A 25,116-nucleotide genomic window follows, 5' to 3' on the forward strand; every position below is an offset into this window, starting at 1 on the left:
TTGCCACTCTAGTTTTGGACAGCCTCTCATTTCTCCTCTCTTGGTGTTCATCTTCCTGGCCTCTGCCTTGTTTGCAGAGAAAGGCTGTCCTATTACTAGAAACAGTATCAGCCAATCTGAGTTCTTCCCTTTAACCAACTAGTCTTGCCTTGAAGATGGAGTTAAACTTTCCATTTTGGAGCTCGGTGCTATCTGGATAGTTGTGGGTCAGATGCCTGGTGTTTCTGAAAGCTTGGCTAACTCCAGTTCTCTTGTATGATTATTATCTTTGGTGAATCACAGAAACTAACTCTCAAACTGAGTCTTTGTGTGGGTGGAGGTACTGAGTCTTTGTGTAGGTGAAGGTGACCATCTCATTACCATCAATTAGATGAATAGAACACCTGACTCCCACCAGCTTTGGTTTTAATGTGAGAACCAGTGTAGATAAGTGTCAGATACAAATCTCTGAACGGGACTCTCAGCCTGAAAGCAGAGACCTGGCAGCAGCCATATACAATCGTTTGTTCTTTCTGTCCTAGATTCCAGTTGCTGCTTCTCTCTAGAGACTTTTTACACTTGCTTACTTCTCTGTGAAGTCAGCTGGAACACAGAACACTGAGGAAGCCTGGAAGAGTGAGAGACTCCGACCCAATTCGAATGTCCCCACAGCTCAGTTACTCCAAGAATTCAAGCCTTAAAGGTGTACCACCTCGAAGTCACTAGAGCATCACCCAAAGTCCTCCCAACATAGGGATTGTAGACTATTGCTGAAATTATCTTTTTTCCATTCCTCTCCTTTCCTTTCACTTTATGTGATTGGGAATTTCAAGTGTATGAAAACTATAGTGTTGATTTATTTTATTTGGACACGAGCCTTTGTTATTTGGGTGGAGTTCTGCCTGGGAGTGACCAGCTGTTACTGCCAGTGGCCACTGGCATCACGTTGTGGAATTAGGCAGGGTGGTGTTTTGCTTTTAGTTTTTAAATGGCATTGGATGGTTGCAAGATGGATGGTAGTCTAATTTCTGTTTTCCATGGAGGGGTCCTGGTTTTGGTTACACTGAAATCAAATTAGATTCAGTTCAGTTCAGTTCCCTTCAGTCGCTCAGTCGTGTCCGACTCTTTGCGACCCCATGAATCGCAGCATGCCAGGCCTCCCTGTCCATCACCAACTCCCGGAGTTCACTCAAACTCATGTCCATTGAGTCGGTGATGCCATCCAGCCATCTCATCCTCTCTTGTCCCCTTCTCCTCTTGCCCCCAATCCCTCCCAGCATCAGAGTCTTTTCCAATGAGTCAACTCTTCACATGAGGTGGCCAAAGTATTGAAGTTTCAGCTTTAACATCAGTCCTTCCAAAGAACACCCAGGACTGATCTCCTTTAGAATGGACTAGTTGAATCTCCTTGCAGTCCAAGGGACTCCCAAGAGTCTTCTCCAATACCACAGTTCAAAAGCATCAATTCTTTGGTGCTCAGCTTTCTTCACAGTCCAACTCTCACATCCATATATGACCACTGGAAAAACCATAGCCTTGACTAGACGGACCTTTGTTGGCAAAGTAATGTCTTTGCTTTTTAATATGCTATCTAGGTTGGTCATAACTTACCTTCTAAAGAGTAAGCGTCTTTTAATTTCATGGTTGCAATCACCGTCTGCAGTGATTTGGGAGCCCAGAAAAATAAAGTCTGCGACTGTTACCACTGTTTCCCCATCTATTTCCCGTGAAGTGATGGGACCAGATGCCATGATCTTCGTTTTCTGAATGTTGAGCTTTAAGCCACCTTTTTCACTCTCCACTTTCACTTTCATCAAGAGGCTTTTTAGTTCCTCTTCACTTTCTGCCATAAGGGTGGTGTCATCTGCATATCTGAGGTCATTGATATTTCTCCCAGCAATCTTGATTCCAGCTTGTGTTTCTTCCAGCCCAGCGTTTCTCATGATGTACTCTGCATAGAAGTTAAATAAGCAGAGTGACAATATACAGCCTTGATGTACTCCTGTTCCTATTTGGAACCAGTCTGTTGTTCCATGTCCAGTTCTAACTGTTGCTTCCTGACCTGCATACAGGTTTCTCAAGAGGCAGGTCAGGTGGTCTGGTATTCCCATCTCTTTCAGAATTTTCCAGTTTATTGTGATCCACACAGTCAAAGGCTTTGGCATAGTCAATAAAGTAGAAATAGATGTTTTTCTGAAGCTCTCTTGCTTTTTCGATGATCCAGCGGATGTTGGCAATTTGATCTCTGGTTCCTCTGTCTTTTCTAAAACCAGCTTGAACATCAGCAAGTTCACGGTTCACATATTGCTGAAGCCTGGCTTGGAGAATTTTGAGCATTACTTTACTAGTGTGTGAGATAAGTGCAATTGTGCAGTAGTTTGAGCATTCTTTGGCATTGCCTTTCTTTGGGATTGGAATGAAAACTGACCTTTTCCAGATTAGATTAGATACATTTAAAAAAGGGCTTTGCTGGTAGCTCAGATGGTAAAGAGTCTGCCTGCAGTGTAGGAGACCTGGGTTTGATCCCTTGGTTGGAAAGATGCCCTAGAGAAGGGAGTGGCAACCCACTCCAGTATTGCCTGGAGAATGCAAATGGACTGAAGAACCTGGTGGACTACAGTCCATGGTCACAAAGATTTGGACAGGACTGAGTGACTAACACACACTAAAAAGAAAATTTGCCCTCGCAATCTGTTGGTGGTGCACTCAGACTTTGATATGAGTCATAAACTGGATAGAGATCTCATTAGAGGTTCAATGCTCCTTTTGCTTTAAATAAAAGCTTATAAAGAACAGAGTGTGAGAACACAGAGATAGTGGGGTAGTGGCAGGTTTTCTCATTGCTACTTGATTTTGGGGGCGGGTAGCAACTACACAGTGTTTTCAGAGTTTTCAACCTGATGATACTGAAATTATTTCATATCTTTTCAAATGCCATCCCACCCCTCAGACCACGTTCAGTCCTCCAATCTATGCTTTTGTAATTTCTTACAAGTGTAATGAATATATTGGACTGGAAGTCCCTGAGGGCAGAGTTGATGTCCATCTAATTGACTTTGGAATCATCGGTGGCCAGCGCTGACCTGGAACAGGAGTGCTCAACAGAAAGACGAATGAATTAGACTTTAGAGCTGACTGAAGCTGGAACTTGATCTGTATGCAAATTACCTATTTGTTGGGTTAAGAGACCCATTTTGTACTCCTGCCTCCCATGTGACTTCTGACTATCTTTACCCGCTGAAAGAGTGTTCACATGGCATATAAAAAAACTTTCATGAGTAAGATATTGGGGAAATAAATCTCATGTACGAAAACAGAGGTTGGCAAGCTTCTTTTTGTAAAGAGCCAAAAGTAAGTATTTTAGGCTTTTTGGGAATTGGGTTTTTGTCACACCTACTCAGTTACTGCCCTTGTAACATGAGAGCAGCCTTAGATAATAGGCAGAGGAATGAGCATGGCTGTATTCCCGTCAGACTGCATCTACAGACATAAATGTGAATTTCATATAGCTTTCACATGTCACAAAATATTATCCGTTAAGGAAAAATTTCCCAAATGTTTAACAATGTGAAGTCATTTTAAACTCACTGGCTAGTACCAAAAACAGGTGGTCTTGTACAAAAAAACAGACTGGATCTGATCTTGCCTGCTGGCCACAGTTGGGTATGTCCTGCACTAAAGTAAAATAACTAGTACCAAAGTAAAAACTTTGTTGGGAAAAAAATGGCATTTTTGCTTTATAGCTTTCCTATGTAGCTAACCGCTGAAATAAGAGACAAAGGAGCTTTTTTTGGTACCACTTCTTTTTAAGTATGCATGCATGCTTGCCTCTGTGTCCACATAGGTCTGTGGTAGAAGGACTGAGTTTTCAGATTGTGTTTGGTATATTTTCTGAGCCACTTGGGATGGTGAAAGGGAATTGTAGAAAATACAGTACGATCCCAGTTTTTTTTTAAGCACATTATGCAAAAATGTATTTTATATATGCTTGTAAACAGTTCTGGAAGGTATTTAGTAAATGATAATGGGTTATTGGTGAGAATTGAGAGCACGACTGATGCAGGGGCAGTACTTGACTTTTTTCTGAATTATTTACTTGAAAATGAGAATGATCCTTGTATGAGTTGTGGAATTAAAAGTAAGTGTTTGATTTTTAGAAACATATTCATGAAAAAGTGAATGCCACCTGCTTCTGTGAATCTGCAAATACAGTTCGTCTGTGATTTTAATGACATTGCAATCTTTTTATATACATCCTTCTGGAAATACTTTTGGGAAGTCCGTTCATATATGAGAGAATTGATAGATAGGAAGTGTTTAGATTTTGTGGGAGCAAGCATGTCTTCTCGGGGGATGCTGGTAATTAAAATAACATGAAAGTACAGTAAAATCCCACAATCTACTCTACTGTGGGTCCAGGGCATACACTTGGTTTCATAACACATTTCTCACTAACACACAAAAGACCTTGAAAGCAGGTGGTGTCTTGGTCCCCTGATACCAATGTGTTTTAATAAGGTTCCACTAGATTTTCAAAGTCTTTGGTTAAATTGGAACTGACATTTATGGTAATTAGCCAGGTTTGGAAGCTTGAAACAGGTAAAATTGAATTACAGTGGGTTCCAAATTATGTTTATTTTCAAAATGATGGCTCTGAAGAATATTTGGTTCCATTTGTCGGTTATTTCCTATCTTGCTACTTCTCCCTTTCTTTCCCTGCTGGTTGTGTTAATCTGGTAATCTGAAATCTTTTTGTCTGCCCGTATGTAATGTGATAGGATATTTTCCTGTGGTCCATCTGTCTCCTACAGGAGGTGAAAGTGCTTTTCAGAAATGGCTTGAGTTGATGTTATTAATCTTTATAAGCAGAGAAATTCCTTGAATAATTAAATAGCCAAATGGCAAGAGGGGGTCTTGGTATGAAAATAATATTTTCTGTCAGCTTTAAAAATCACAGCAGGGCCAGGCTTTCATCCATGTAACTCAAATATCAAAATACTGGATGTTTATTCTCTTTTATACAGGTTTTTCTACTTTGTACCACCTAAAGGTAATGTGGAAACATTTAGAAAATATGCATTTACTTTTTTTCTTCTGTTAAAATAAAAAAACACACAATGAACTAGCCAGCAAAAAGAAAGCCTTTCTTTTACCCTGAAGCAACAGATGCTGCCTTTGACCTTGGGATTTAAGGGCAAATCTATTCTTGTTTACATGTCTTGAATTTCTTGGATTTGCCAGTATGAAGGCAGCAGTTGGGAATGAGTGGTTTTGAAAGTATATGAATGATTTTTTTTTTTTTTTAATTAGTCTGCACAGCTGTTGTTAAAGAAATGGTTGTTCTCTTCTCTCCTATTTCACTATGGTACAGTTTTAAAAATTGTTTTTATTATTTTGTTTTCTTTCCTAATTTTAATTGGAATGATCCTAGTTACAAGTGTCACAGCCTCTGATCTTGTGTCTGATACTTGCTTCCTGGTGAAGCTGCCTGTAGAGTCTGACATGTCATTTGGTCCTCCATGTTGGACAAAGACATGCAGCCAGTCCTGTTTAGGCAAACCAACAATAATGAGAAAATTAATAACCAAATATGTTTCTTCTCTCTAACACAACCTCTTTAAAATGCCATTTGCTTGCCCTATCTTTTGGAAAGTTATTTACAAAGGTGACAAGGCCTTTAAAAAATGTGAGGACCAGGTAAAATTACTCTGCGTGGTGTCCACTCACTTGGGATTAATATTATTTCATTGGAAGACTACTAACAAGTTTCTTGTTGTTGTTGTTCAAATCAAAAAAATAGATATGCATTAAGTATTTTTGCTTCATTTTTCATGAATCACACATTTGAGAAGGAAATCTTGATGATAGGAAACTCTTACCTTTGAACCACAAAGAAATAGTGACTATATCCTTTCAGATAGTACTGAAATCAGAAATACTTTTTCCCTGTAAGTGTCATAAAACTTAATCATATCTCTTTTCTCATTACATTTTCAACCTGAGGAAGTTGATGGTGATACAGGTAAATCAGTTTCTTTGTTTCCCTTAATATATAATTTTACTGAATTTTTATCATCTTCTGGATTTAACTCTTTATTTGTGGATCTTTAAAGTCCCTTGGGCTTCCCTGATAGCTCAGTTGGTAAAGAACCAGGAAGGTCTGCAATGCAGGAGACCCCGATTTCATTCTTGGGTTGGGAAGATCCGCTGGAGAAAGGATAGGCTAAACTCCAGTATTCTTGGGCTTCCCTGGTGGCTCAGCTGGTAAAGAATCCACCTGCAATGCAATGACCTGCCCTTCTTCAGGGGATCTACCCCATCCAGGGATTGAACCAATATCTCCTGAGTTCCATCCCTGGGTTGGGAGGATCCCCTGGAGAAGGGAAAGGCTGCCCACTCCAGTATTCTGGTCTAGAGAATTCCATGGACTATATAGTCCGTGGGGTTGCAAAGAGTCGGACACAACTGAGCGACTTTCACTTTCAAAATCCTTAATAGCAGTTTATATGATTCTATTACTGACTCTATAGACAAAAGATAAGACACATTAGAATGTCATCATGGATATTTAACTAGTGAGTTAAAATCAGAACATCTTTGTTCTGTTTAGCACTGCCTGCTAATTATAGAACAGGTAAGCTACTCAGGTATAATAGGCCAATGTGGAAGAAGCCAAGGGGCTCATAGAAGGCCCCCTTTCCTTTGACTTGATCATTAATGTGTGTATATGTGCTAAATCGTTTCAGTCATGTCCAACTCTTTGTGACTCTATGGACCATAATCTGCCAGGCTCCTCTGTCCATGGGATTCTGTAGGCAAAGATACTGGAGTGGGTTGACATGCCCTTCTCCAGGGGATCTACCCCATCCAGGGATTGAACCAATGTCTCTTATGTCTCCTGCATTGGCAGACAGGTTCTGTACCACTTGTGCCACCTGGGAAGCCCTGATCAGTAATAAGAGAAGAAATATACCAATGAGGTCAACTTCTTCTGGGAATGAGGTTCTTTTGCAGGCACTGGCCATCAAATACTGAGTATACTTCATGACTGTCCTTTCTGATGCTTTCAGAGTCATTTTATTAAGCGTCTCAGGATCTCTCCAAATTCCTGTAAGAATAAATGTTTGAAATTTCAGTAGAAACCTACTTCCCTGGTAAGCAGACACTTAAGACATCCTGCCTTCTTAAGTTGATGCTTCTGGAAGACATCACTGGAATATATATTAGAGTAGTTAGCACATCATGATCATGTGTGTGTGTGCTAAGTCATGTCTGACTCTTTGCCACCCTATGGACTGTAGCCTGACAGGCTCCTCTGTCCATGGGATTCCCAGGCAAGAATACTGGAGTGGGCTGCCATTTCCTCCTTCATGGGATCCTCCCTACCCAGGGATCAAATATACAACAAGGTGATTATAACCTTCTGGAGAATTTCTTGATGATGTTTTTTTAGGGCATTTTCCTTGTTAACTTCTGGTACCTTAAAAAGGTCCCAATGCTTTTCATTGACTTTCTTGAGAAACTGAAGCTTTGAAGAGGTTTTAAGAAACTTGATTCTTTAATCAAATATTCAGAAATCCATTTTATTGGTTCAGGAATCCAAGATGGACACTTAGAATTTGTTTATCCAAGCAACTAATTACTTAGTCAGCCGACCAACTAGCCAACCAACCAACCAAGTTCGCTGAATATCTTGCCCTAGAACTCTTTCCTAAAATCTTCCCAAAACTTTTTATCAACAATTCCAAGAAAGGATGGTAAAGGTGTCTTTTATAAACTATAATAGTTAAACTTGTAAATTTGTCAGTAATGGGAAGAACATTATCTGTCATATTAACATGTCTTTATGCTAATTTTTTTCTAGACTATGGTTAGAGATCAACTGTGGGGAATTTCTGCCCACAGAAAAGTGATAACATTTTCTAAAAAATTACAGAATGTTGTCCATTCTATAATTCTATAAAATTCTAAAGTAAATAAGGATAAAGTATTCCTCAAGATAGAATTTATTTCCTTTTATTTTTACCTGTATTTTTTTAACATAATGAGTCTAGTATAAATATTCTTTTATACTCATTATTGATATATTTGTAGGTAGAGTGTTAATTTTTGCAGTCTACTGGAATGAAATATATTGCATAAATGCTTGAAATAAGATGTCTTAATTTGAGGATTTATAAAAGAAGCCTAGTGCATTTTAGAAGTTGGTTTTTCAGTTTTTTTTTTTTTTAATCTTTTGGCAAAAGGATACAGTCCATAGGCCATGTGAGAAAATGCAGTTTAAAAATAATTATCTTTGAAAGGTTATTCTCGGTCTGTCTTAATTTAAGAACATGGTTAGGAGTTTTAAGAGAATGGGTTAGTACAGGAAATTTACAATATTTCCTAATAGGAACTAAACTATACATAAAATGGGAATTGATTTTTTAAAATTTTTGCTTTGGATTTCTCTAAAACTTTCTATGCCCACCTAAACTGATCCTTTCTAAACAGAAATTTAGGAACATTAGTACCTAAAAATCTATATTTTGGAAAATGACATCTTGGACTTAGTATTTAGGATGTATGTGTTTTGCATATGTTTAAATTATCCTTGTGTTTTGACTGGACATTAAATGATTGAGATACTCATAGTAAGTAATTACACAGATTATCTTACAAGATTGGAGTACAGTGGCTAACCTGTTTCCAAAGGTATCTTAGTCCTTTCATAAGACTAGGTTTAGGCCAAACCAAGTAGTAGGAAAAAGCATAGGTTTCATTAATAGATTAAGACAGATGTAGCTCAAACCTAAGCCTCTTGTTAATTAGCTATTTAACTTTGTGCAAGGTATTTAAGTGCCCTTAAGCTCAGGAATTATATACTTTCCAAGTGTCAGGCAGTGTACTAGGAATAAACAAGCACCCTTTCTTTTCTTTGGAAGGTTACTGTTCAGCGGGAGAGGTAAACTCACTCATATATGTAACTTTAATATATGTAGTGGGTGTGCTTAAGGTTGAGACCCTCCTGCCTGGCAGCTTATGTTAATTGGACACCTATATGCTTGCACAGTGCTAGGACTTAAATACCAGCATGAGACATAACACAGTCCTGACTGTGCTGGTGTCTTATAGCCTAAATAACAAGAGATGACTATCAATGAGTAATTCTGGGGCCTACCTGGTAGGGTTTGTGAGGCTGAAATAAATTTTCTTTCTTCTTCATGCCACTTCCACTCTGCTCACAAGGCCCTCCCCATGCACCCAGTGTCCCATTTACCTAACCAGAACTTGCTGGCTGGGGCAGATTCCCTGTGGGTAGCTATTTATCTCCATTAACAGTTCCATATCATGAATTCCTTTATAAGGTGAGTGAATGGTTGAATACTTCTTTCTAAGAATGTTTGTATTGTTTTCAAAGACCTCTGGAGGCATCAAGAACATAAATAAATATCTCTTCATTTGGCAGAGTTTCTGCCACTGAACAGATCTCCTTGGATAACTGGGGTATCTCCTTCAGGCCCCACTCTAATGGGGCTTGGCTACTCTCCAGATGTCAGTGGGGTCCTTGGTGCTTCATGGAGATAACAACAGATGGTAACCCTGCTACGTCCTCAGATGTGAGCGTTATTGGCCTGTGGGCTTGCCAAGCCCTAATGCAGGAAAAAGAAAAAGAAATTAGCCTTGATTCAGAAGTTGGAATGCTTTGCTACAGGTGAAATGAATTATTTCTTTGATAGATAGTCCATCTTCCCCTGGCTTTCAGTTCCAGGTTATTGTCCTGAGAAAAGGTTTAGGAACTGTGCATCCATGCGTGCATGCTAAGTCAGTTCAGTCCTGTCTGACTCTTTGTGACCTTGTGGGCTGCAGCTTGCCAGGCTCCGTCTGTCCGTGGGATTTTCTAGGCAAGAATGCTGGAGTGGGTTGCCATGCCCTGCTCCAGGGCATCTTCCTGACCCAGGGATTGAACCTGCATCTCTTACATCTCCTGCATTGGTAGGTGGGTTCTTTACCCACTAGTGTCACCTGGGAAGCCCTTAAGAAGTATGCTGCTGCTGCTGCTGCTAAGTCGCGTCAGTCGTGTCCGACTTTGTGTGACCCCATAGACGGCAGCCCACCAGGCTTCCGCGTCCCTGGGATTCTCCAGGCAAGAACACTGGAGTGGGTTGCCATTTCCTTCTCCAATGCATGAAAGTGAAAAGTGAAAGTGAAGTCGCTCAGTCGTGTCCGACTCTAGCGACCCCATGGACTACAGCCTACCAGGCTCCTCCATCCATGGGATTTTCCAGGCAAAAGTACTGGAGTGGGCTGCCATTGCCTTCTCCGCTTAAGAAGTATGACATCATCCTATTAAGTACTTCTCAGATATAATCTTTTAATTACGCTATATAATTAATTATATAATGTATATAATAAAATGGCATATATGATGTGATAATAACTATAAAATGTAATCACTTGTGTATAATTCTTGTTTCTTTAGGCAAATAAATACATAGTAGATGCACAGTTAAATATAAAATACTCCTTGTAGTAATATAAGAACTATCACTTAAGAGGATAAAGAAGGAACATGAACATGAATCGTTTCTATATATTTTTTCCTTTTATTTTTAATTTTATATTTTTTTCAGGTTTTAAAACTTTTTATTTGCATATTAAAAAAATTGTGCATTCCAATAATTAAAATCATTTGAACAACAAAAAAAAATGGCACTCTGATTAAACTGCATTTTACAGCCCGCAGAACACCTTGGACCAGCTTTTTACTCTAGATTTCACTGTCGTCCCACCCAGCTTCCTCCTTCACCAACATGCAAGTTCTTTTCCTTCCCTGCCAGCCATACAGGCAGATGGGAGAGGCAGGCGCGGCCTGCGTTGTCAGTAGTTCTCCATTCTTTGATGTGAAAAGGGGTAGCACAGTCATTTAAACTCGATCCAACCTCTTTGCATCTTACAAAGTTAAACAGCTAAAAGAAGTAAAATAAGAAGGCAAAGCTTGTGGAATGTACAGTGCATGCTGGCGGCTCACGCTTCATTACGACTCGCCTGCTTGCTTCTCCTGTTCAATCGTTTCTTTCGAAGGCAGTGGATTTTTCTCTTGCGTTTCCGTTTTCTTCAACTTCGATTTATCGAACTTCTCAATCTTAGACATATCGGGTTTGTCAGACATGGTTGCAGAGGGCGTGGAGCGAACTGCGAGCGAGTGAAGTCGAATCTGCGCTGTGGCCGCCGCGAGTGCCCAATTTTATATTTTTAAAACTAAAAGAATGTTTTATTTTTTTCCTTCTGAAGCACAGGTAGGATTGCATCATCTTCCTTCTCAACAAAGATCAGTGGCAACTGCACTCAGACCAGTCTGTGCTCAAAGTCCTCTATGAGCTGCTTTTCATCCCAAGTATTTTCACATTTTTTAGGTACCCTTTGCTCCAGCTTAATTGGTCTATTAACTGTTCCCCCCAAAAACTGTAGATTAACTGCTTTATACCTGTTTGCTCATACTGTTTGGTCAGCAGAGAATACCTTTTATTCCTTACCTATTTATGAGCTCCTACTAATCCCGCAAGACTGAGTTCAATCTTTCTTGAAATCTTCTACCATCCTACTAATCAGAGTCAATTATTTCTTCCTCTCTGTTCCTCACTGTGGATCTGTTGTGTGTATCACTATTACATGCATAGGCCTTTGTCATTCCTGCTTGTATTTAATCAATTCATTCACTCATCCATCCATCCATCCATTCATTCAAAAATTATTTATTAAATGCTTAGTGGCAATCTACAAGGAGATGGGAATGTAATGGGAAGCAGAAAACAGATATGGTGCCTGTGCTCTGGGAGCTTACAGTCTTCAGCCAGGGATGGGCAGAAAGGGCACAGTGAAACCCACAGAGCTAAAACCATAACTGCCAATACGAGCAAGGGAGATAGATCTGTAAATCTCTGTCCCTCTAGGCTGTAACCTCCTTAACATTAGTGATAGCCTCTTGCTTGGCGGAAAAGGTGGTAAGATAATCCAACTGTGACCCTACAGTGGGGGTACATGCTCTCTGTTGTGGTTGAATTGTGTCTCCCCAAAAGATGTGTGAAAGTTCTAACCCCCCAGTATCTACGAATACAACTTTAGAAGAACATAGGGTCTTTGCAGATGCAATCAAATTAAGTTGCAGTCATACCTGATAAGGGTGGGCTATAATCCAGTATGTGCTTAGTTGCTCAGTCATGTCTGACTCTTTGCAGCCCCATGGACTGTAGCCCATCAGGCTCCTCTTTCCATGGGAATGCTCCAGGCACAAATACTGGAGTGGGTTGCCATGCCCTCCTCCAGGGGATCTTCCCAACCCAGGGATCAAACCCATGTCTCCAGCACTGCAGGTGGATTCTTTACATCTGAGTCACCAGGGAAGCCCATAATACAATATAGCTGCTGTCCAATAAGAGGAGAAAAGACACAGATAGAGAAGAGAATGCTATGTGAAGACAGGAGGGAGGGAGAGATTGGAGTGGTGAGTTTACAAGTCACAGAATGCAGCACCCACCCAAATGTGGAGGAGAGACAAGAATCAGATTCTCCCTCAGAGCCTCCAGAAGGAACCAGCTCTGATGACACATGGGTTTTGTACTCCATCCTCCAGAACTGTGAGAGAATAAATTTCTGTTGTTTTAGACCACCCAGTTTGAGGTAAGTTGTTATAGCAGCCCTAGGAAGTGACTGTCCTGTCCCAGAGGGAAGTTCATAGGAACTAGGGCCCAGTGTTTTCATGTTTGTATAAATGAATGGTGATGAATGATTGAATGAATGAATAGATTCTTGTCTTTATTCTCCTCAATGTTGAAAGACCAGGGGGAGTTCAGGATATTTTCTCTGTTCTGCCTCTCTTTTAAGAGTGAAAAAATGTGGATTTACAATTAACAATATCATTATCAGTTAAGGAAGGTGAAAGTGTTAGTTGCTCAGTCCTGTCAGACTCTGTGACCCCATGGACTATAGCCTGCTAGGCTCCTCTGTCCATGGGATTCTCCAGGTAAGAATATTGGAGTGAGTTGCCATTCCCTTCTCCAGGGGACCTTCCCAATTCAGGGATCAAACTCAGGTCTCCTGCATTGCAGACAGATTCTTTACCATCTGAGCCACCAGGGAAGCAGAGGCTGAACCGAATTACTTACTTGCCCACAAGGCTCTGTCTTTAGACATAAAGCTGTGTTTTTGGTCACTGTGGCTACTGAGGGGGTTTCAAAAAGCCAAAATCACTAAATGTTGAAGTAATAACCCTTTCCCTTCTCCCTCTGAAGTAGAATCTTAGTCCTTATATCTCCAACCGTGGTTCCCCAGGCATTTTGTGTTTATCACTCTGGTTGAATGGCTCACTTTAAGATAAAGCAGCAATTACACTTTTTTTTTTTGGTTGTTGTTAATGGTTGTTAGAATTTGTGTTCCATTTTATATGTTCAGAACACTTTACATTTGTTATTTGATTTTTATTTGTTATTTTTTCATAGTCCTCAGGAATTCATGATGCTTTTTACTTGGGAAGGAAAAATAATGAAAGGATGAAGATGTGTAGTGACCATTGAAAGCTATACTAATCAGAAGTTCGTTCATCTGAGGTGCTGCCCCACCTTCTTGGCCTGTAGGCCCTTCAGCTCCTTCCGCCTCCTGAATACTCACTCTTGATCTATCACACCACCAAACTCTGTAAAGCTTCTATGACCTCTTTCAGTCTCTCATATCTCCATTTCACTTTACTATATGAAGTTTTGTCTGTGCATTTTCCCAAGTAGATTATGAGTCTTGGAAAGACAGGTAACCCAACTCCCAGTGGGCATGTAGGGACCATCTCTTGCTGCTGCTAAGTCGCTTCAGTCGTGTCCGACTCTGTGCAACCCCGTAGACGGCAGCCCACCAGGATCCCCCGTCCCTGGGATTCTCCAGGCAAGAACACTGGAGTGGGCTGCCATTTCCTTCTCCAATGCATGAAAGTGAAAAGTGAAAGTGAAGTCGCTTCAGTCGTGTCCGACTCTTAGCGACCCTATGGACTGCAGCCTACCAGACTCCTGCATCCATGGGATTTTCCAGTGGGCTGCCATTTCCTTCTCCATCTCTTGAGAGTGATCAAATAAAGAAATCAGTGAATGAATGAAGTTCCCAGAGCTGACTTAGGCAAGGAATCCCCTGACTTTTAGCAACGATTTCCCTTTTTATATGTCTAAGACCATAACCGTGAAACTCTACAGTAAGTCCCCATGCAAATTCCAGAGGGGCAGGAACCAGATAGCTGTGCCAGCTTGAGGAACCTCCAGGTCAGCCTTTAGCTCAGCATGGATCTTCTAGTTTTGTTATTGACGAATAATTAGGTCAGCTCTTTTCACATGCTCAGTGGCTGTTAAGACCACTTCTCAGATGTGCCAGCCAAAAATCACAGGGTTATAGCCAGATGGGACAGGCCAGGTCAATTGCTTTAGCTCTTCACACAGAGAGATAAGGCTGGAGTTGAGATTCTCCTGATCTGGAAATCTCTGATGCCTGGAGCCTACAGGCTGCATTGAGGGATGAGGTTGTCATCTGACTCCAGCAGCAGGGAACACAGCAATCCCTAACCCTGGAGAGTGTGGCTCTTAGGGTGAGGGATCTGCTCCTTGTGTACATGTATTTTTCCTCATTGTTGAAGTGTTGGGATCTTTTTTCTCCCACTTCTCCCTGAAGCCAGAACCCTGCTTTGAGGAACATGGCCGCGTATTTATTATTTATTTCATAATACATTAACCTTTTATTATTATTAGTGAACTTTACACTATTGGAAGTATTTTTACTCTCTTATTTTACTTTCTAGGATTGATAGGTAAAGAAAACAGCAGTAAGCTGTGCCTGGGACCTTCTCTGCCATTCAGCCTACATGTCCTTTGTCAAGTCACCTAATCTTGACACATTTTCTTTTAACTTTTTATTTTACATCGGAGTATAGCTGATTAAATGGCAACCCACTCCAGTACTCTTGCCTGGAGAATCCCAGGGACGGGGGAGCCTGGTGGGCTACATACAGTTCATGGGGTCCCGAAGAGTCAGACACGACTGAGTGACTTCACTTTCACTTTTCACTCCCATGCATTGGAGAAGGAAATGGCAACCCACTCCAGTATTCTTGCCTGGAGAATCCCAGGGACGGGGGAGCCTGGTGGGCTGCTGTCTATGGGGTTGCGCAGAGTCGGATACGACTGAAGCTACTTAGCAGCAGCAGCATAGTTGATTTACAATGTTGTGATAATTTCAGGTGCACAGCAGAACGACTCAGCCATACATATGTATGTGTCCACTCTTCCCCAAACTCCTCTCCCATCCAGCTGCCAACATAACATTGACAGAGTTCCCACATATATACAATGGAGTATCTCTCCACATGGGCTTCCCAGGTGACTCAGTGGTAAAATATTTGCCTGCCAAGCTGGAGGATTGGAGACCCAGGCTCGATCCTTGGGTCAGGATAATCCCCTGGAGGAGAAAATGGCAAGCCACTTCAGTAGTCTTGCCTGGGAAACCGCATGAACAGAGGAACCTGGCAGGCTATAGTCCATGAGGTCCCATAGAGTTAGACACGACTTAGCAACTAAAATCACTACCACCATCTCTCCACGTTTAAAAAATACATTTCTTTATTTGACTCTGTTGAGTCTTGGTTGCGGCATGTGGGGTGAGTTGCTCCACTGGGTGTGGGATCTTAGTTTCCCAATTAGGAGCTGAACCCACTTTCCCTGCAAGACAAATTCTTATCCACTGGATCACCTCTCTCCACATTTCTAATTCACAATTTTCCTAATCTTTAGAATGAGCAGGTTGAAGATCTTTAAATTCCCTTGCAGCTCTGCTGTTCTCTGATTTTTAGCTATAATGTAATTCTAGTTTTTTTTTTCCCCCTGAACTAAAATGTGGTAAACAGTACAACAAATAATGGCAAAGGTAAATTTGTCAAAATTGGACAAGCTGGAATCCTTGAAGGCAATATTCTTGTTTTGAATTTATAAACTACCTGCTGGTAAAAATCTCTTGAGTAGTTTCTAAACATTTGTATTTTTACTTCCTTCATTTTCAGAACCCTGTCTTTGTTATTGCAAAGCAGTTTCCATGAAATGTAATTTCTTATTCTGTGCACATGCAGGATCCACATGGAGAAGTGAAGCACACACAGATCTTGAGGGTCAGAAGTACATTTAATGGCACTCTGTGGTCGGTACCCTCATCTTTAAGCATTTGTAATTGCCATGGATACTCACGCAAGTGCTCACATGGGAGCTGCTGGGTTTTGGCCATAAACCAGAATTCAGGAATATGCATCTTGTGAAAGCCAAAGTAGTTAATGTTGTCAGAGACACACAGGTGATGCTGTAGAACGAATGAACTGGGAATTGTGCCGTTCCTGCTGAAAAAAAAAATTGGGGCAGTTTATTAAATTTCAAGTCTGTAGATGAAAAAGACTAGTAAGTTTATTGGATATAATTTAGAAATTTGACAATAAAACAGGAAGGAGACCCCTGTTAAAAGACGAGTCCTGGCACAAAAGATTGAAAGCATTCAGTTGAGATTGTCTGACCCATTGGATACCTGCCAAGAACGGGGCAATTTGGGCACATATGTCTTAGGTGTTTTGTGCCTGTAGTAGTTAAATCTTCTAAATGACCTTTGTTTTTGGGGGTCCTGCCACAGAGCAGCTGTTCTGTATAGTCAATCTACCGCCTTCTAATCTTTTTTTTTTTTAATTTGAAAATGGAAATATTAAAATGCTGTCTACATACAGTTACATAGATCTTTCTTACTAGAAAAATAACATTTTCTGATAATTTTGGATAAAGAAGAAAAATACAGAAGGAATGCACAATTGGTAACCCCACTATCCAGGTATAATCTATTAACCTTTTGATGTATTTCCTTCCAGTCTTTTTTAAAAACATATTTTAAGTGTAGCACATTTCCTGTGGTGCATACGTTTTAAAAATCAGACATGCCTTTTGATCTGGAGCAGCCTTTGGGGACAGCTGAGGGCATGCAGGTCACTGTGACAGAGCGCCTCTGCTCACTCTTCCTTTCCCCACGGCCCAGTGGGTGGCGGGTGGGCAGGCAGCTTCCTGAGGGAAGGGCTCAATTCATGTAGAGTCCCGTCAACAATGTGTGGGCACCTTCCCTTGCCATCCTCTGGGGGAAGTCACATGTACTCTTGCGGGCTTTGGCACTTCCTGGTCTCTCATGTATCTTCAGTTGCTAAAATTTTTCCTGCCTCTTTCAACCCAGCTATAAAAATAAATCTAAGTGGCTATGCTTTTGCTTACCTAAATTACAGCAAAGATGATAAGAAAGAGCAAAATATAAATGATAGGTTTTGCTCTCTAAATTCCCTTGTAAAGAAAAGGTATTATTGTTGCATTGTTCTATTTAACGGAACATATTAAAATCGCAGGGAAAGCCAGCGGGGAAATGCTTGGAGAACCTTTGCAATCACTATTTCTAGGTCAGCTGGTGTCAGTAGTCTCATGTTTGGTTGTGTCGACTGAAAAAAAGCACGATGTGAGAGTTTTGAGTTAAGTTTTATTCGGGGCAAAATGAGGACTATATCCTGGGAGACAGCCTCCCAGATAACAATGAAGAACTGCTTTAAAGAGGTAGGTGGGAGTCAGCATATATGTGATTTTGGTGAAGGGGTATATGTGCAATCAGGCACATATTTTGGCAGAAGGTTTCTCTAGTCATGAGGAGCAGATGTCTCCATTAATGATTTTAATGCTTTTTCTAGGTATGAGGAGGTGCAAGAAATTGGGCTCATAGCATCTTCTCCTGAAAATATCTATCTGAAGGCCTATCCTACCAGTTTTTCCCAGAGCATGGAGTACCACATTCCTGATCTCCATCCTGAACTCCTTTCAGGGTGTGGTGAAGGTCAGCCACTGCAGTGGCCGATGACTTCATTCTTGTAGAACCAGATGGCAAGTGACAACTTTTAGTTGGCACTGGGAAGATTCTTGATATTAAGAGATTGCTTCTAGAAGGCAGCCTAGTATAGAGGAAGCAACACAAGTCTTGGATTCAAATAGACGTGGAATCAAATGCTGGTTTCCCTTTTCTTCTCTGTATGACTTAGAGCTTGTTATCTAACTATGATGAGCATTGTTCTCTTCATCTGTGGACCACGGATGGTGAGACATACTTCCCAGATGGTTAGGAGAACTGAGACGAAAATATGTGTGGTGTGCCTAGCACATGTGTGTGTGTGCCTAGTTGATCAGTCATGTCTGATTCTTTGCAACCCCGTGGACTGTAGCCCACCAGGCTCCTCTGTCCATGGGATTCTCCAGGCCAGAATACTGGAGTGGGTTGCCATTCCCTTCTCCAGGGGCTCTTCCTGACGTAGGGGTCAAACTTGCATTGGCAGGCAGATTCTTTCCCATTGAGCCAACGGGAAGCCCTTCTTAGTACATAGTAGGTGCTTACTTAGGGAATTGATTTCTTCTGTTTTCCCTAGAATTTTCTGGGAAGTTTGCAGAAGGAATATAGCTCATTTTCAAGGCAGTGAATGATGATAATTTAACATAGACACCTTGCACAGAATATTAATTAGCAGAAAAGGATCTCATCATGTACTATGATCTGAGTTCTCCTTCTCTCATATTACAAAGATTTGAGTGAGAAAGTGCCTGAGTTGAAAAAAGTTTTCTCTGCTTTGCTGTCAGAACCTGCTTTTTTATTTGTGAATAAAGTTTGCAAGGTATCTTTGTATTACATTTTCACCACTAACCCCCCTTCCAAAATTTTCATGTGAGTGGATATTGAGATTTGGGGGTCACTTTTTTGAGTTGAAAAGATATACGCCTCTGGGGAAACATCATGATGGTGGTTGGGTGGTATTGGGTAGAACCCATGTTTTATATGTGTTTGATATCTTCCTGGAAGAAAATAGAAAGGTAAATATTTGTGCTTTTTGCATGTGGCAGTCATTTTGAAGAGCAGCCTCAGCTTTCTCCCCTCAGCTTATCAACATATAAGATGAGGGACTAGTAGACTTTGTACTATAATGCTTGGAAAGGCAAGCCTTATTTAAATAATAGATATATTAATAACCTGAGATGGCTTAATAATAGTACAGAACAGTAAAATGAATTAAGAAAAATTGTCATACAAAAAACGAAAGTAATTAAATGAAATTTCTTACTTTCCATCCTGGCAATATATCTCACTTTTCTAAGCTCGATGCATTTCCTCTAATAAACTGAATTCCTTTAGGTATATTACATTTCTCTTGGTGAAGTAACTTTATTTTTATCATTAAATTCATCCTGCAAGTTGTAATATGGAAAGTCTGAAGCTCGATTCTGTCTTTAGAAGAGGTTTCCTTTGGAAGAAGTCCCACCTGCCTTGAGCCACATCTTGAGTGATGCTCAGTATATCGTTGAACAGAGAGCTCAGACTTTATCCCTTGAGAAGAGGCATCAGTTTACAAGGAGTATTTATTAAACACCTATTCTACTAGATGGGGCAAGGGAACAGATGAAGTCAAACCCCTTTTCTTTCTTAGCCTTCTCTCTTAGCCTTCAGGAAGGTCAGAACCAGATTTAATGCACCATAATTAGTAATTGTGTAGTTTGTTATTTTGCTCACTTGCTTCCCCTTTTCTTTCTCAGATTTTTTATTTCTAAATTTACAGTCCTATATTCATTCATTGATTTAGTCCTCAAACATGTTTCCTATGCTATTTATAATGGGAAGAAAAAGAACTCTCACAGTCATGGTAGTTGAAACCCGGTATGTAAACAAAAGCTGTAGTTCAGCAAGGCTGTATTCCATCAAACCCTGGCCCGCCGTCTGTGGAGCGGGAAGAAGCTGACCAGATAGAGGGTAGGGCTGTGCAAGGGAACCTTTTAGTTTGCCAGGCAGGGAGCTAAAAGAAAGACATTCTAGGAGAGACAGTTAAGTGTATCTTTTGTGATAGATCACATTAAAAAAAAAACCAGATTGTGAAATAATCATTAAAAAAGAGTCAAGGAGTAAAGGTGATCATTACAATGGGGAGAAGTTAAGTAATAGACAAGGAGATATGTGATTAAGAACCTCAGTGTGTGACCATGTGGATGGCATTTCAGGAAAAGGATTTATTTGTAAAAACAGAAAGGAGGAACAGTGGACAGTGAATTAGCTGAATGCCTTCTCTCCAAGAGGAGAAAAAGCAAACAGTCCCAGGCAAGGAAAAAGCCAAACTATTAGGAAGAGCTGGAGATCCTTGGAATTCTACCACTTAAAGGAACAAGTTAAAGGATGTTTACCTTTTTTATTTTTAAACACCCAGCTGCTTGTGTGACACTGTTACAAAGTTATTATTTAGATTCTGAATGGAAGAGTTCTCTTAGTAAGACTTCTGCTGCTTGTAAAATTTCAGGATCCTTTTATACACTTAAAAGTTATTGAGGACTCCAAAAACCTCTTTAAAAATAATTTTTTTTTTGGCTGTACTGGATCTTTGTTGCGGCATTCCAGCTCTTCGCTGTGGTCATGGGCTCCCGAACTCTGTAGTTGTGGTAAGTGGGCTTAGCTGCCCCACCTATGTGGGATCTTAGTTCCCCGGCCAGGGATCAAATCCATGTCCACTGCATTGCAAGGAGGATTTTACCCACTGGACCACTTGAGAAGTCCCCCAAAATCTTTTGTTTATATGAGTTATAACTATCGATGCTTATTGTATTATCAAAAAATGGAAATTTATAAAATAAAATGAGAAGTTTTTAAAGTACAAGACTCTACAGGCACCTGTTTCATTAACAGCAGAGTGATGGTGTCATCCGGAGGGACATCGCCTCTGAAAAACTCCATTGTACAATCATGGAGGAAGTGAGTAAAAAAAGTTATACCTTGGATGGTTTGACTTCATGTACCTCCCCTTTCCCCTGCCCCGTAGGATCTGAGACCCTCACAGGTCCCAGACCACTTTGAGAACGGCTCTACACCATTGACATAATAGCCATTTATACTCAATTGGAGGTGACTGTACTCATTCGGTAAACTATCATTCACTTCTTTTTCCAGAAAGAATAACTTTATATGAAGACTTAGAAAGAAGGTTGAGTTTCACAGATTGCTTTGTGGTGCGAAGTTGGAACTGCTGGTAGTAAAAAGAAAGCAAGCTCAACAGTAATAACAGCAACAAACAAAAAACATTCCATGGTTTCTAACTTTTTAATTGTTTTAAACATGTTAAATTAGATTTATAAGTCAATTGAGTGGAGAGAATATATTTTAGTCATATATCATAAGCCTCTTCTTGACCCTGGAGAGTAAGTGAGCATGGAATGTGTGTGTGATCTCCAGCCAGGGAGTATTTAAGAAGAAACCTTCCCTCCTCGTTGATGTAGATGAGCCTGGAAGCAGAGTTTGGATTAATCACTGTGGCCTGCCATGCTCTTCCAGTTTTCTAGGTTCTCCCCATAGGGATAGCACAGAATAGCAAAGTCTGTACCTGTTATACCCTTGTCCCAACATTAGGCTTAGATTTCTGTGTCTGAATAATTCAAAGGCCAAAAGAATGAAATAGGAAACAGGGTTTGGAGGCTTATGCAAAGGAAGATTGGTATTAGGGCAGATGCTTTTTACACAAGCTGCTCTTTTTCTAGCTGACCTCTGACTGTGGCTGTGAATCCCACCGCCAGTCTTTCTTCTGAAGATACAAATGTACCTCCCTACAACAGGAAGCACGTTTGGACTTTATTCCCAGGGCTGGTGTCTGCTAAGTCTGCCCGGTCAGTTTCCCTTGCTGCTGGCTGAGATTTCCCCATCACCATGACAGCAGAGCACACGAGCCCTCCCTCGTTAAAGAGTTTGTTATTTCAAGCGAAGCTGAGCATGGAATTGCTGGGCATCAGTGCTGCTGGGTCTGACCCCCAGCAGCAGATTTTCCCTACTGGTTGTTTTTCTTTCCAGCTTCCTGGGCTTTGGTGGTATTTACATTTAGGCCCTGTCATTTCACTGTTTCATGAAAATCCACTTGAGTGAGACACTTGGCATCCAAAAATAATTTTTTTTTTTTTTTGGTTTAAATTGAGTCCAACGTCCAACAGTCTCCCATTGATCACTGAAATGGAAAGATTTTAACAGTTTCATTAGATTATTTTTTCTGCTTTAAATCTGACAAGTCATTTAGCATGGCCTGAGGGGCAACAGTGGTCTGTCTAGTCAAGGCTATGGTTTTTGCAGTAGTCATATATGAATGTGAGAGTTGGACTATTAAGAAAGCTGAATGCCAAAGAATTGATGCTTTTGAACTGTGATGTTGGAGAAGACTCTTTGGGAGTCCCTTGGACAGCAAGGAGATACAACCAGTCCATCCTAAAGGAAATCAATCCTGAATATTCATTGGAAAGACTGATGTTGAAGCTGAAACTCCAATACTTTGGCCACATGATGCGAAGAACTGACTCATTTGAAAAGACTCTGATGCTGGGAAAGATGGAAGGCAGGAGGAGAAGGGGACGACAGAGGATGAGATGGTTGGATGGCATCACCGACTCAGTGGACATGAGTTTGAGTAAACTCCAGGAGTTGGTGAAGGACAGGGAAGCCTGGCGTGCTGCAGTCCATGGGGTTGCAAAGAGTTGGACACGACTGAGCGAATGAACTGAACTGAACTGAGGGGCACAACTAGCATCTGTAACCTGTCTTCCTATTTTAATGTTGCTTTCTACCCATACTATCAGACCTGTGATGCAAAGCTATTCAAACATTTCCAGATGAATTTACAAATTTCTGCTCAGTGAGGCCTTTTTCTTAGTGGTCTGGTTGAACAGAATGAAGGAAAACAAAAAATCATCTGTACTGTATAATTGCCACGTCAAAGCAAGGTCACATTTAGCTCTCTTAAGTTAAGACCGCTGTTACCTAGTGTTTGCTAATGATGTTCCCAAGTCCCTTTCTTACTTAAGTTTGCCCATGGCCCCATCCTTAGCCCCACTGCCATTCTTTCCCAGTAGAGCTTTCATATGGAGCAAGAATTTTTTTCCCACTCCTTGTGCTCATCAGACTGGGTTGTCTCACTTCCCTGTATTCTTTCTGTCCATCCTTTTGCATAATTTCTTTTACCTTGATTCTCCTCCGGATTCCCCTCCTTCAAGATCCAACTGGGTCCGGCTTCCTCCTGGGACTGCCTCAACTGAGACATTAATCCATACTGATTGACTCTTCCAGGTGGCTCTGCACAATCCAGTATACCCTCTGCATTATCCTGCAGGTCTTGGTTAGCTCCCTCCTGGGATGAGACCAAAGGCTAGCAATGACATTCTCATTGCCAGACTCAGGTGGAGCCAGGATCCATGTCTAGAGGATTTACTTGCACGTGCTAGCTTTGGAGCTAATCTTGGCATAGTTCAACACATTAGACAGACAGGAGATCAGATCAGATCAGATTAGTCGCTCAGTTGTGTACGACTCTTTGCGACCCCATGAATCGCAGCACGCCAGGCCTCCCTGTCCATCACCAGCTCCCGGAGTTCACTGAGACTCACGTCCATTGAGTAAGTGATGCCATCCAGCCATCTCATCATCTGTCGTCCCCTTCTCCGCCTGCCCCCAATCCCTCCCAGCATCAGAGTCTTTTCCAATGAGTCAGCTCTTCTCATGAGGTAGCCAAAGTACTGGAGTTTCAGCTTTAGCATCATTCCTTCCAAAGAAATGCCAGGGCTGATCTCCTTTAGAATGGACTGGTTGGATCTCCTTGCAGTCCAAGGGACTCTCAAGAGTCTTCTCCAACACCACAGTTCAAAAGCATCAATTCTCTGGCGCTCAGCCTTCTTCACAGTCCAACTCTCACATCCATACATGACCAAGGAAAAACCATAGCCTTGACTAGATGAACCTTTGTTGGCAAAGTAATGTCTCTGCTTTTGAATATGCTATCTAGGTTGGTCGTAACTTTCCTTCCAAGGAATAAGCGTCTTTTAATTTCATGGCTGCAGTCACCATCTGCAGTGATTTTGGAGCCCAGAAAAATAAAGTCTGACACTGTTTCCACTGTTTCCCCATCTATTTCCCATGAAGTGGTGGGACCGGATGCCATGATCTTCGTTTTCTGAATGTTGAGCTTTAAGCCAACTTTTTCACTCTCTTTTTCACTTTCATCAAGAGGCTTTTTAGTTCCTCTTCACTTTCTGCCATAAGGGTGGTGTCATCTGCATATCTGAGGTTATTGATATTTCTCCCGGCAATCTTAATTCCAGCTTGTGTTTCTTCCAGTCCAGCGTTTCTCATGATATACTCTGCATAGAAGTTAAATAAACAGGGTGACATTATACAGCCTTGACGAACTCCTTTTCCTATTTGGAACCAGTCTGTTGTTCCATGTCCCGTTCTAATTGTTGCTTCCTGACCTGCATACAAATTTCTCAAGAGGCAGATCAGGTGGTCTGGTATTCCCATCTCTTTCAGAATTTTCCACAGTTTATTGTGATCCACACAGTCACAGGCTTTGGCATACTCAATAAAGCAGAAATAGATGCTTTTCTGGAACTCTCTTGCTTTTTCTATGATCCAGTGGATGTTGGCAATTTGATCTCTGGTTCCTCTGCCTTTTCTAAAACCAGCTTGAACATCAGGAAGTTCACGGTTCACATATTGCTGAAGCCTGGCTTGGAGAATTTTGAGCATTACTAGCGTGTGAGATGAGTGCAATTGTGCGGTAGTTTGAGCATTCTTTGGCATTGCCTTTCTTTGGGATTGGAATGAAAACTGACCTTTTCCAGTCCTGGCCACTGCTGAGTTTTCCAAATTTGCTGGCATATTGAGTGCAGCACTTTCACAGCATCATCTTTCAGGATTTGGAATAGCTCAACTGGAATTCCATCACCTCCACTAGCTTTGTTCGTACTGATGCTTTCTAAGGCCCACTTGACTACACATTCCAGGATGTCTGGCTCTAGGTGAGTAATCACACCATCGTGATTATCTGGGTCATGAAGATCTTTTTTATACAGTTCTTCCGTGTATTCTTGCCACCTCTTCTTAATATCTTCTGCTTCTGTTAGGTCCATACCATTTCTGTCCTGTATTGAGCCCATCTTTGCATGAAATGTTCCTTTGGTATCTCTGATTTTCTTGAAGAGATCCCTAGTCTTTCCCATTCTGTTGTTTTCCTCTATTTCTTTG

At 41.1% G+C, this 25,116-nt stretch overlaps 1 protein-coding gene and 1 pseudogene across 11 annotated transcripts in view; one reads left to right on the forward strand and one right to left on the reverse strand.

The window, feature by feature from the left end:
• TNIK (TRAF2 and NCK interacting kinase) overlaps positions 1–25,116 on the forward strand; it is a 407,656-nt gene that overhangs the window by 125,868 nt on the left and 256,672 nt on the right. The window lies entirely within an intron of this gene.
• On the reverse strand, positions 10,632–11,215 carry LOC113892435 (annotated as a pseudogene). The gene has a single exon (XR_003511052.1). The product of XR_003511052.1 is annotated as a thymosin beta-4 pseudogene (transcript).

The sequence above is a fragment of the Bos indicus x Bos taurus genome, chromosome 1 (genome assembly GCF_003369695.1).
Source record: "Bos indicus x Bos taurus breed Angus x Brahman F1 hybrid chromosome 1, Bos_hybrid_MaternalHap_v2.0, whole genome shotgun sequence".
Classification (NCBI taxonomy): domain Eukaryota; kingdom Metazoa; phylum Chordata; class Mammalia; order Artiodactyla; family Bovidae; genus Bos; species Bos indicus x Bos taurus.